Genomic DNA, 12,193 nt, shown 5'->3' on the forward strand with positions numbered 1-12,193 from the left:
TAAACAATATGTATTTACAAGAGACATGAATGTGCTTAAATTGTGTTAACACAAAGTTATTCATGCCAGAACAGTTAATTAATTTTAGCATTTAACAAATTAAAGCTCAAAATCTACATTAGTATGAAGAATCATAGAATAATTTATGATTTTAGGTTTTATTTGCTCATTCTTTGTCTTCTATTGAGTACTAGCTAAATGCCAAGCAATGCCTGAGTAATAAAGAAGTATTTGCACAGAAATTTGATGTTTATTCCACATATGCAATGTTTACTAATCTAACATTTAAATTTCATATCAGGAAAAAAAGCGTTTTGTGCAGTTCAAATAAACTTAGACAAAAATAAAACAATAAATAAAACACTTGCGGTCTTGCTTAAAATTGAAATAGCTAACAAGTAATAGCTAAATAAAGTCTGTTTTGCTACAATGATTGCAATAAAAAGTGATTTTATATTTATACTATTAATACAAGCTGAGAAGGAAAAGTCATGATTAGGTTGAATTGATAACAACAATGAGCACTTAAAAGTGTGTATATAAAGAGGTTACAATTGAAATCAAAACTTTTAATACAACGATGCTCGTAAAAACAAAAAAAATGAGATATTCTTTTCAGCGATTGTGCTTTGGAAAAACCGGTAATTGAAAGAGTGTGACAGCACTTTTGAAATTTGAAAGCCGAGCAATACATTTGAAAATTAAAAATTAAAAAATAGGTAATGAATATAAAGCTTGTAAAAGCTCTAAAATACCCACAAATAAATATTAATTGATAATAAAATTTACATACGTAGCTTGAGACCTGCAATATCAATAAGCCTAGGTAAGACAATTAATGTTAACTAGAACGTTTTAAAGTAAGGTTTAAAAACGCACCTGCCTGTGTACTGGTGATTTGAAGGTTGTGAGTTCAAATGCCGTGATATGCAAACTTTTTCATTCCTAAAACTTCATTGCTATAACTGGGCACACAAATAATAAATGAAAGAATACAGACAAACACTGAGGTTACATATATCCTTGGTGCATACCCGGCGTTGCGCGCGTGATAAAAATGTTTTTGCACAAAATATAATTTTTATCTAACATAACACAAATGCCACTATAAGTTCCAAGTGAAGGTGATTAGCTTTTGTTTTTAGTTTTCTGACATCTAGGGAATAAAATCTAGCAAGGAAAGTTTAACTTGGTTTTGAAATCAAACTTGGGCTATCCAAGTCTGCAGAGAGGTATCCATCCAGTGAAAAGGCAAATATATAAAAATGGTGATTTATGTATAGACATATAGAATATAAGCTAATTTAGTAAGTTGTATCATAATCAAGATAACATACAATAGCAAGCTGATTCATAGTCTGAAAAACATTTATAAAATAAAACAATAATGTAATTTACATTTATTTAGAGATGTTCATATCTAACAACAAAGTACTTATCAGTTCTTTGTGAAAATGCGAAAGAGCAGGATGAAAGTTGGAATTAATATTAAGGAGAAAATCTATGAGGTGTCTTGAATGATTCAAATATTTGTAACATACAACAGCTAAATGTAGGTCACTCAACCTAAGCAGACCATAAAAAATCTGCCTGAATAAAGCACAGCCAGTGCAGGAATGATCTGTCGGAAGGGCCAATGAATTTATTGCATGTAATTGGTGAATAGGTAAACTCCATTGTACCATCGCTAACACTTTATAAGTGACGTTTACGTAAAACTCATCTCTAATGTTTCGAGTCAGGTTTAAACTTACTCCTATACACACACAAGTAAAGCTGAGCGCCTTGCACAAAAATGGCCAGGCGCTTCTACAGATGCACGCTGTCAAGGTAAAGCAATTGGTTCTGGTGGCTTATGGAGGCTTGCCTGGTGAACACCAAATAAACATGACCAAAGAATGTGCCGCAGCACATTTGATTTTTTCAAAAATTAAGTAGGAAAATGCTAGCACTTGCGGGTCTAGTCAGAGAGGAAGGTCTCCCAAATAAATGACAATTATCAAAACAATGTTGCCAGCCAGCTCACCCTTTTGGTGTAGCAACTGACAAAGCAAGTATGGCAGCTAATCCATACTGCCCACAAATGGTACTGAAATGTTTTTTATGTTTCATTGCCTGTGAGGTTTATTTTGATTATTGGTGTTTTTTTGTTAGTAGCATGAACGATTTGATCCTTCCGTTTTGATGACTTTCAAGTCAGCCATGCAGCTTTCCACAGTTGTACATTTTGGTATCACATTTACTAGTTTCAGCCTGACTGACTCTTCAAAAGTTAGGGATGTAGACAGTTAATATTAGTGCATAATAGGAGACATGCATTATAAAGTTTGGCATTTTATATAGCGTTGTGAGGTAGTCATCAATAAACCGACAGGCTTGTTTTGTTGACAGTAGCAGGTGTTGCTTTATAATATCGTTGGAAGTTTGTAAACAAAACTGATCAACCTTTTACTATGTTTACACTTACATATTTTGACTTAGTTCTACAAAATTGGAAACTTAATATGTCAACTCCGTCTGGTCCAATACACCTAAGAAAAACAACAATTTTGGCAGGATAATTTTCTCTGATTTCCCAGTCACTACGATATAATACCTAAACTCTTATTTAAATCTTTTGAGTGGATAACTTCACACCATCATTCAATGGTTTGAATCAAAAAAATTTATTTCAGTCAAGCTGAGTAGTTAGGAAAAGAGCAGCATGATTCAGTGACTTACAGAAGAGTTCCCACTTTAGGCACAATGTTATGATTGGTGCTATGTCAACTTTTTACACAGTTAAGAAGGTTTGATGAATTAGAATGTTTGATTAATTGTGCATTATAATTCTGTTCCAGGCTTATTCTTTAATCCAGAAAATGCGTTTATAACATAATAAAAACTGAATATTTAATACACAGGGTATTATGAAGATACATCCTAAATATTGAAAATAGTAAATATATGAGGAAAGAATAAACAAACTTTAACTCTTAGAGTTTTGGTAAAGATTATGGTGCTTATAACACAATCAATCTAGATAAACATAGTCCCACCATTAATACAAGATAATGAGACCACAACTTCCAACATAAAGTAAAAATCAGTAAAAAGAACATACCTCTAAAGTGTAATACATAACCTTTGACCATTTTGATCGAGGACTCAACAATCTATGTCAATATTTTCAGGTTTCTATTATTTATTCATTGACGAGTTTGGTTTTCCCTGACTAGCTTTTTATGGTTGAGTCCACAATTCTTCTGTTCAATGAGATTGCATTGCCTAAGATTTTACAGGCCTGCCAGCTCAGCCCATTGGCCTTGCCATGATCTAGTCTTGACCAGTGCTTTAAGGTTTAGCAGAAGTTTGCTAGAATTTCCAGTCAATGAGCTATCTGACTGGCAGCTCCATCCTCATGCGCAGCCAACAGATTAAATTGTAGTCTGGCCCAAGTAGGAACTACTGTCTAAATAGATAGGGCTAAAAATTTTGATTGCTATAACCACCGACAACATTTGGCACAAAAGTTTCTCTCTTCAGGTTTCAGGGTATTACTGAAGTAGGTGATAACAAATTTTGAGATTATTCTCGGAATAGGTCAAAAGAGATTCTGTTTTTCATGCTTTCAAAAGATGCCAGTTTATGTTTTAATTGGTCCAAACTTCTCTCCTTGTCAGCTAACACAGGAAAAAATATTGGTAAAGCTCAAAATAGAATTGAATGGAACAGCTCGGAGGAGGTGCTGTTCTTCATGTCTTGAAAGGATGCCAGTTTATTGTTTTACTTTTTCCATGCCTCTTTTGTAAGCAGAGCAAGAAACGGTAGTGAAAATCAAAATGTACTGGCTGTAGTGCTTTAGGTTTGAGCTTGAGCGTCACTTGTTTCAGTAATCAGAACACTTCCTCTAGTCATGCAAATAGATTTTGAAGTCTTGTGTAATTACTATGATGGAATTCAAGCACTTTTATCTAACTTTTTCCGGTACAACAACATATGAGCCTCAGGCATCAGCAGCCAGTTCAATGAACCCTTTTTGTATAAGCTGGTGCACTTTTTGTTTTGTTTAGGTTTCAAATGGTTGCCAGATAACGGGGGAACAGGGGTAAGCGATGTATGGGCCATGGTTTTCTGAAGTGGCTTGGAGTGTCCTACTTTGTAAATCTGGGCAATTATGTTTCTCTTTGCTGAAAAGTGTTTTGCATGGCATCAGAAAGTTGGCCAGTCATTTGGCTTTTTCAGGATTTTTGCAGCTTTTTTGGCCACCACTGATACATAACTATTCCAAATGAATTAGCAACCCAACCTTTTGCAATTTTGCTTTTTGGACAGTTTCGTCTAAATCACTGAATATTCTAGAGCACAAAGTCAATCTTCAAGTTTTAAGCTCAAAGTTTTAATTATTGATATAGACTTCAAGTTCTCAGTGAGATATAGGCACCATGGGACTGCGCGACCCTTTGGCACAGGCTGGTCTAAGTTAGTACCTAACAGGAGCCCATGGGCAATCCTCCATCAGGTTTTATGAACAGTAAATTTGGGTGGCGATCCCGCATAGAATGACGATATCAGTTTAGGTTAGAATCAACAGATCTCTTACTACGATCATCCTGCTCATAGGGGGCGTTTGGGTCTATCTGCGGGCGTCAGATGTTTTCTGTCCATAGAATTAACAATGTGGTGAAACTCTATCGATTACTACTGAGCCGCCAGGCTCAGCACTTGCAAGGTGGCAATCACCTTGCAAGGATCCTGGATACAACCAAAACATTGGTATTTAAATATCACAACCAAGCTGGCAGCCGGATCACCCCATAGATAAGTAGCTAGGTACCATTTGCTGTGATCATGGCTATCAATCTATTCTTTTTGGCGCAGCGCTGCATTGAGAAGCCGGCCAAAAACCTGCTTTTTCAGCAGGTCTGTAATGTACCTCATTGCTTAACAATTATATGATGGATCGACCCATTAGATTTTTTGTGAGAAAGTAGTTAGTCAAATTGGCTGATCTCACGCTTTTGCCCTTATTTTATCAGCACCATCTCTGTCTCAAAGAAGAAAAGAATATTGTCAATGCATCTTTAAGCAGGCCATGTTTAAGGCAGGTGCATATTTCACCATTTGAACATTAGGTAAAAAGTTGCTGGATCTAAAAATGTCACTTGAGGCAGGCTTCCAGTAAAGAGGCCAGTTCAACTTCCCTTGTTTCCAATTAGTCTGGGCTACTCCAGACCATTGTTTCTGAAGCAACCTAGGGTGTGTCCACCTAATAATGTTCCCTTTTAATCATGGTTGCATCTAGGGGCTAGAATAAAGGTTCTCTGTAACCTGGTAATAATAGTTGGTAGCCATAGGGGGTTCCATCAAGACCCTATCAGTTCGGTAAGCTGACCGACAGGCCTGTTGCCAGGATTGCGCAAGATAGGAGCCTACGTGCAACCAGTAGTTAGGACAACTGTTGCGTCACTTGCCTTTTCTTTTGTTTAAGCATCTAATTTCAGGAAATTCCCTTCGCAGCTCCAGCTCAAGAGTGTTTAGGTTAGGTTAGGTTTTTTTCTGCAGCTGTGGAAAGCCATGAAGACAGGCAATGATGTCACGGGACCACTTTTAGCACCACATCAATTAAAAGCTGCCTGAACTGTTTCATTTACTTTTGCACTAAAAGGACAAGTTGGTTTGGAGACTGCTCCTGTGACATTGCTACAGTTTGTCCATCTGGCCTTCCAGAGTATTCCCAGTTGATCAATGTGGTGTAGTTGAATTGAATCGCGGGTACATGACTTTTAGATTATTCTCTCAGACTGTACTAAAGTGAGGAGTCAACACTGTTCATACCCAAAAGTGGTTTTTCATATTTCATCATTGTGCCTTTGGTAAATATTACTATGCATTACCTATTTCATTTTTTGTTTAGTAGTAATTACATGGGTAAATATATTAGGCTAAATGAGAAACATAAGCATTGGGAAGTAATACCTGGGATTTTAGATTGTTTGGGTTTACATGTTGTTAATATCTTCAATTGACCTAACGAGTTATATAATCAGCTAACAAGGTTAAGAAAATATTAAATTATGGTTCACAGTCACCATTAGTTAACTCATAGAATCAGTGTACATAAAACATGCTATTTAGAACAAACAACACAAGCTAGTTCTGCATCCTGAATGTAAGGTGGACAGTATCCAAGGTGGTTGCAGCTTCTTTGAACAAAATAGAACATTGTTCCACCTGTATTGGCATGTGATCCAATTAAAGCTTCTGGTTCTTTGTCCATACAAACATAATAATACGCTCTTTTTTATTACAGTATCCTAACGCCCAATATCCTTCCAACTCCTAAACCAAGATAAGTAAAGTTTTTATATTTAATAATTACTCAAGTTCATATGCATAAAAATATGCATACTTATCTTCATGCAAATCTCATTCTATTTTCTTTCTCATCTGCTTCTTATCATTCAATTGGGAGTTATCTATTTATAATTGTAATGAAATTTAGATTGCAACTTACTTATCATCATAGTAGTATGATGATTATAGCATTTAAGCTATAAAAATGTTATGTCTAATTGAGCATCTGAGAAAACTTGCTGCAGGAATTCCAAACAGAGCACTTCTACCTACAGTTCTACAGTGTATGAAACTAACAAATTAATAAATATTTCAATAAGTACATATTACAGCTTATATGAAACATGTAATAGGGCGTGGGAAACAACCAAATATTTCGTGTTATGATGGATTTTAACTCACAACAAATGCATTGACAGGTTTCCAATTCGGGAGCTCTACCACTGAGCTAGAATGCCACATTAATCAAACATGTTTGGTTATACTGCGTATCCCATGGGCATGCTAATTATTTTAGCATTGCGGCCATACGTTACGATGCCTTTTGTTAAGAATTATTTTGGGAATTAAGTTTATGGGATATGATTGTTCTTCATCTTTTTTCGTTAAAGCTAGTTTATTCAGCCCCACAATAGCGACAATAATTTATCACGAAGTTAAAATTAGACGATTTGTGTTCTGATCATGTACGTTATTAAAATATATATGTCGCTGAACTTGCCTCAACGAGTTGTCCTTATCCGTTATACGGCATATGCAGTATCCGTTAAAATAAGAACATTTCACAGGGGTAACATTAATGTTGAAAGCCTAATATTTTTTGAAGTACATACAAAAACTTATTTCAATTATGCGTTTAGAAAACTAAACTAATTAAAGTTGAATACAGTTTTTAGGTTACACATCTGTCTCGAAGATAAAAACTCTCCATGTGGTCCATTGTAATTTTTATACTATCTTGGGCCAGCAGATCATAACGACAAAATGCATTAAAGTCAATGTAGGTACCTATAGTTACTAAGGCTACTATAATATTGTGTTACAATTTTTACTGATGATGATTTTTACTAGGAGGTGATTGCATTAGCCTAATGACTATTAATGGCAATGGGTTTTTATACTACTCTATGTCTGTGTATAGCCTACGATATTAGCCTACATGCCTTTTTTTGTGCCATCACTAAAAAAAACAGAAATTAGATAATTGTACACCAAATATATTTTGATTGTAATCATAGCGAAATAAACTATATTTAGCGATTACTTGTTAATGATTTCACACTTACATATAAACATCTTTAAATTTTTATTGCTCTTTCGAAATTATTTCAACGAAAAAACTTTGTACATGTTATAAAATTTTAAATTCACAGTTGTTTGAAAACATTTACAATTGTTTTATTTACTATTTAATTATTTGTCCTCCACAAAACATTTTCCTTATGGTATGAATTTGGAAGGTTACAGCTGTTTGACAAAGTTTGAAAACCTTTCCAGTTGCTCTTATTCTCTCCTAATTCATTTCCACTACACAAAAGGCCATATAACACTTATCTCATGATATGTAGTTTAAAAGTTAGAATGACAAATGTTGTTTTATGTTAAATACAGATCAATTTTATGTCCAAAGACTTTTTATCACATGGGCATTGCCGGGTTGTTCAGCTAGTTTTAAATGAAAGGCATATCAAAACTGGATACACAAACATTGTATTATAATGACTCTGAAAACCTATGACAATATTAATGAATTGCGAGTCACCATCTCTTGTTTGATAAAGTTAGCTGCAAGGAACTAGATGGAAGTAGATATTTTTTGTAACCAATCTGTGTAGAGGAGCTTTGAAAAGTTACCACATAATTTCCTGCCTCATCTAATGTTTGAACTACCTCCTCCAAAAGCTGGTTGTATGTCACCTACAAAATGATGAAGTTTCATGTTGCAAAATTTCTATTTATCATAAAAGTAAGGTCTAGTTTCTACATTTATTATTTTATTATCTCAGACCGGAGCGGCATACTTTTTTGTTAGTACCATAATGTTTTGTACAAAATAATAAGTAGAGAATTTATAGATATTTTATCATAGATCTTGCGTCTACCATGAACAAAAATAATGTTGCTTTTGGAATCATAGTTTTCATAATTTCAAATTATTTTTGATACCAACTCTTTAACTTTCTAAGTAACTTTTACAGTGTACTGCAAAACAAAGAGACTTAACTAACTAACTCTTTAATTTCTTCCAACTTTCTGTAGTTAATTTGGAGGAGACTCAGCAATCTATGAGCAATTGTTTGGTTAAACTCTGGTAGGAGTTCTTCTGAAAATATTATTAGTGTTTCTTATCTCAGGAACAATATGAAGCTTTGAGGTGCAATACTCATCTTTACTATGTAAATGCTATATTCCAAACTGGTATGAACTGTTTTCTTTGTTATGGACATCATGATGTTTTACAACAGTGCTCAACTTGCTAAACATAGGAAACATATCGTTATCAGAGTGTCTGTCAAATGATTGCGCTATAACATACTTGGTCTCGTTTACTAATTTTCGTAAAATGAGTAGAGATTAGAATAGACCAACATCTATAAAGGGTTTAGTGTGAAATGAATGTGCAATATTTGAAAGTGTCGGAGGCTCTTTAAGATCTGTAGCACTCTTGTATTAGCACTCTTGTATCTGTAGCACTCTTGATTAAGGCGTATAACATTACAATTGAAGAAAGCAAGCCAATCATTAAATGATTGGACTGGCTGTTTATTGGTTAAGATTAACACAATAGTTTTAGCAAGATAAACTTGGACTCAACCTTGTTATCCATAACTACTCAATTAATGTCTGACATTAGATAATATGGTTATAGATTATATCATAGTCAAAGGCCAAAAAACTTGGTGGATTCTCTGGCTTGTGTCAGAAAACTATGTTAACATTTGTTTGCATTGTTGTAAGCCATAAAACATAATCACTAATTGGTTGCTGTCACAGAATTTCACATAAAACTATATGGCATTGTAAATATTGATAAAAGGTGGCCTATAGCAGATGATATCTAACTAACCACCTAAATTTATATATTACCATACATAACGACTTGAAAAACTAGCCTACTATATATATTAGCAGTACTGACATAATAATAGACCTTATATAGACTTATAGACTCATACTGTATATATCAGTACTGCTGGCCTACTGTACAGAACAAACTCACTTTTTATATTAGTGTAGCAATGACTCATAGAACTACATGCAACTCACCCTATAGATATATTAGTAGTATAATTGTCTTATATAAATGACTTACTCTATATATTAGTTCACAACTAACAAATGTAAATTGCCAGAACATTCATTAGATGTTTCGAAAAAGCCCTATAACTGTCTCATTGCAATATTTTCACAATGTTATTGTAGACATATTTTAACGCTACATCAAAATTGTAGAAAAGACGTTGCTTGAACATGTTTTCACAATGTTCCAGCAACATTGTGGTGAATGTGTTGCTGAAACATTCAGCAAATGATCTCTCACAACATTTTTACAATAATGGCACATCATTACATGATATTCCACAAACAATCCTTCCTTGATGTTGCCTGAAAGATATTCACTAACATCTCAGGAACTTTATGAGCAAAACATTAATGGAATGTGAATGTAAAGTTTTTAAACGTTCTGATTATGTTTCAGGATGTTTTTTTTCCTTTGTTTTTATGTACTGAGCATAACTTTCCCTCAACACCTCTTTTTAAAACTATAATAAAAATCAAATTTATAAATGTGAGCACACTAAAAGTAGCATATTCTACTACTTGTGCTACCATTCACAAGTAATTTTTTACCCATTTATCCATTTGATCAACATTGCTTCACCGGTAGCACAACAAGTCTGCGAATTGTTCCGTTGTAGATAACAAGCGGTAGTGCAATTCCTCTCCCTTGGAACCAAATAAGGTTTTCGATATTTGTCACGAAGTGCGAAGTCTAAAATTTGTTTTAATGTTCAGTTTTCTTTACATGAATTATTTAAAATTAACATAATTTTTCTATATTATTTTGCTCGTTTTTAAACAAACAATAAAAAATCCATGAATTATTTAATTTGCCTCATTTTAAACAGTTTTGATTATCGAAGGGCTACCACTCCAAACAAATAATTCATGTAATCTTGTATGACTCTAGCTAAAAAATTACAGGAATAGACTTTTTTAATGTTATCATAATGTTATTAGATAACATTTTTATTGAATGTCCTAGGAATGTTCTTGGTAATGATTGAGCATAAATGTCCATATAACATTGACATGAAATGCAACTCAAACATTATTGTGCAACATCATTTTTCTTCAAGCGACTTTCCCAGCAATACTGCAGGAATGCTAGTATAAATTTTTAAGTGTAAACATCTATGCAACATTAATTTAAAATGTAGTTTAAACATGGTGCTCCACCATTGTGAGACATTTAGCAAATGATCTTGCAAAAATTCCAAAAATATTGGGATAGCGCAACATAATATTCCACAAACATACCTTCCATGATGTTGTCTTTAAAATAGTACACCTCAAACTTATATGAAAATATATATCTCAAAGATATAGTAGCTAAAATCTCAAGAACATTTTATAAATAAAAATAGTAGAATGTAACTTTGTAGACATTTCCAAACATTCTGATAACATTTCAAACAATGTTCCTCTAACGGATCGAGTACAAACTGTCTGTTATTTGTCGAGTATAAACATCAAACATCCTACTGTAAAATATATCTTTCTCGAGCTATACGACATTCACCAGAGTTGCACTACTGATGCAGACCAAAGCCCCATGCATAAACTTCTTACAATATTATTCCTCAAAGCCTGAGGACATTCCACCAACAACTCGCTTTAAAAAAGACAAAGATTATTACTAAACGGTTGTTTGGACAATTTTCGTGGATATCTCGGTTGTTATGGTAGGATTTCAATGCGGTATATTTTGGCACAGACAATGCACGGCGCGGCATGCATGGCCTAATAACAAAACAAAACATAAAAAAATACAGCTATACAATGACTAAATTCTACATAGATTATTTCCATCAGAGTAAGACAGAAAAAAATAATAACCTTTATACCAAAATAAATTATATCAAATAATATATAAATGTATCAAAGATTCACAGATTCAACGAACAAGATTATGAGCATGCTTTCAAATATTTTTACAGTATAAAAAACAATTTACCAGAGAAAATAGAAGTTATTCTGGCTCACCTTTAGATTGTGGTGGAAAAGGGTGTTCTTTCATCCAACAAATTATATGACAGCGCAACACTTTTTGGCCTGAAATGAGAATATGATTTTATATTACCAGATGAAAAGTGTTAAAGAGCACATAACACCAAATAAAGACTTAAAGTTGATGTACCACATTACGGTGTCATATGTTGGACACATGAAATAGTACCTGCAATAATTTTCTTTCTGTATCACTATTGTGGTTACTCTATAGCCTATACTACGGTAACATTGACAACTCATTCATGTTTTTAGCCAAATACAAAAGTGCATACATACAATACTTTCAGAAATATATCATAATCAGCTTTTTATATAATGGCTATACATAATGGTTTTCCTATATGGTTAAAAATTTGTCTTAGCATTTTATAAAAATGGACAAGTATATCAGGTTCAAGGTTGTGTTAAGAGACAATTTCTTCAAAAGATTTCTTTTTAAGAGTCGTAAATGCATTCAAAATTACAAAGAAGAGTTTCTTAGTAAAATATCAAGGCAGTAAATTAATTAATAACTCTAATGTAACCAAGAACATTAAGTCAAACGCATTCATTGTAAATTTGT

At 33.5% G+C, this 12,193-nt stretch overlaps 2 protein-coding genes across 3 annotated transcripts in view; one reads left to right on the forward strand and one right to left on the reverse strand.

Moving 5' to 3' along the window:
- Positions 1 to 12,193, reverse strand: part of LOC137389555 (uncharacterized) — a 365,277-nt gene that overhangs the window by 320,367 nt on the left and 32,717 nt on the right. The gene's annotated exons all lie outside the window — the stretch shown is intronic.
- The window catches only part of LOC137389556 (uncharacterized), a 386,829-nt gene that overhangs the window by 265,532 nt on the left and 109,104 nt on the right, over positions 1 to 12,193 (forward strand). The window lies entirely within an intron of this gene.

This window comes from Watersipora subatra, chromosome 3 (assembly GCF_963576615.1).
Source record: "Watersipora subatra chromosome 3, tzWatSuba1.1, whole genome shotgun sequence".
Lineage (NCBI taxonomy): Eukaryota > Metazoa > Bryozoa > Gymnolaemata > Cheilostomatida > Watersiporidae > Watersipora > Watersipora subatra.